A 1,922-nucleotide genomic window follows, 5' to 3' on the forward strand; every position below is an offset into this window, starting at 1 on the left:
GCACCAGCAGAGGGTGAGGCTGAAGCCTGATATTAAAGCTATTAGCAGCTATTTTAATCAGCTATTAGGGGGATTACGGTAACCAGGCCCCAGTATTTGCACCTTGAAGGGAACTAGACCTCACTCGTATCGTAGCTGGGACCCTGGTGTCACCTCTGGAGCAGCTGTGAGGGGTCTTATGGCACCTGGACCCCAACATGAGGGGTGTTAAGGTACTTAAACCTGCCGTTACGATAATTTGGACCCTAATACTAAACTGAAGCAGCTTTTAGGGGAAATATGGTAGCGGGTCTCCTGGGGGAGACTGGCTAGCTGAGAAGGGTCAGCTAGTCCAGCAAGAGCTCAATAAGCACCGTACTCAGCTTATCTAACTCCCAATAACTGCAAGGCCTTGAAGTTGTTCTTCTGGCCTTGAAGGCAGCTGTGGTCCAACAACAGAATGTCTGTGGTAAGGTAAACATGTAACTGTAAGAAAGGAATTTCGGGCGGAACTGTCTTTTTAGAACTAACCAATAATGAGCTCTCATTTTGCAATATGTATGAGCTAATTATGAGTGTGCATAAAAGAATGGTAGTGTGTCTAAATAAACGAAGCTTGCTGGTCAGCCATATTGAGTGCTCTTGTCTTCCCTCCGTCGCAACAAATGGCGCCCGAACAGGGACCAGGACCCTATAGAGGGCGGGACCTGTGAACAGGGACCCTATAGAGGGCTGAACCTGTGAACAGGGACCCTATAGAGGGCGGGACCTGCGAACAGGGACCCTATACAGGGCAGAACCTGTGAACAGGGACCCTATAGAGGGCGGGACCTGTGAACAGGGACCCTATAGAGGGCGGGACCTGCGAGCCACGGTTCGGCGGAGCCCGGGACCTGTGAACAGGGACCCTATAGAGGGCGGGACCTGCGAACAGGGACCCTATACAGGGCAGAACCTGTGAACAGGGACCCTATAGAGGGCGGGACCTGCGAACAGGGACCCTATACAGGGCAGAACCTGTGAACAGGGACCCTATAGAGGGCGGGACCTGTGAACAGGGACCCTATAGAGGGCGGGACCTGCGAACAGGGACCCTATACAGGGCAGAACCTGTGAACAGGGACCCTATAGAGGGCGGGACCTGTGAACAGGGACCCTATAGAGGGCGGGACCTGCGAGCCACGGTTCGGCGGAGCCCGGGTACTGGTCCTGTAAGCAGCGCAGGAGGCGAAAGGGACAAATCCCCGCGCCCAGGAGCACCTATAGAGGGTCCTGTGAAGGTGAAAGGGACAAATCCCCGCGCTCGGGAGCACCTATAGAGGGTCCTGCGAAGGCAAAAGGGAAATCCCCGCGCTCGGGAGCACCTATAGAGGGTCCTGTGAAGGCAAAAGGGAAATCCCCGCGCTCGGGAGCACCTATAGAGGGTCCTGTGAAGGCAAAAGGGAAATCCCTGCGCTCGGGAGCACCTATAGAGGGTCCTGCGAAGGCAAAAGGGAAATCCCTGCGCTCGGGAGCACCTATAGAGGGTCCTGCGAAGGCAAAAGGGAAATCCCTGCGCTCGGGAGCACCTATAGAGGGTCCTGCGAAGGCAAAAGGGAAATCCCTGCGCTCGGGAGCACCTATAGAGGGTCCTGCGAAGGCAAAAGGGAAATCCCTGCGCTCGGGAGCACCTATAGAGGGTCCTGCGAAGGCAAAAGGGAAATCCCTGCGCTCGGGAGCACCTATAGAGGGTCCTGCCGGCCACGCGTCGCCGAGGTCTTGCAAAGGCTGCAACAGCGCTGACGAAGGTATGGATAGACAAGCGACGTATGCATTGCTCAAATGCTTTTTAGAGGAGCGGAGCATTTAGGGTATAGATTGTAAAAAGGAGTTGCCTGATTTATTAGCTTATGGGGTAGCGAGAGGTTGTTTTGATAACCCAGATACGGTTTTCGAACAATAGG

Source organism: Calidris pugnax, unplaced genomic scaffold (assembly GCF_001431845.1).
Source record: "Calidris pugnax isolate Ruff unplaced genomic scaffold, ASM143184v1 scaffold998, whole genome shotgun sequence".
NCBI lineage: Eukaryota > Metazoa > Chordata > Aves > Charadriiformes > Scolopacidae > Calidris > Calidris pugnax.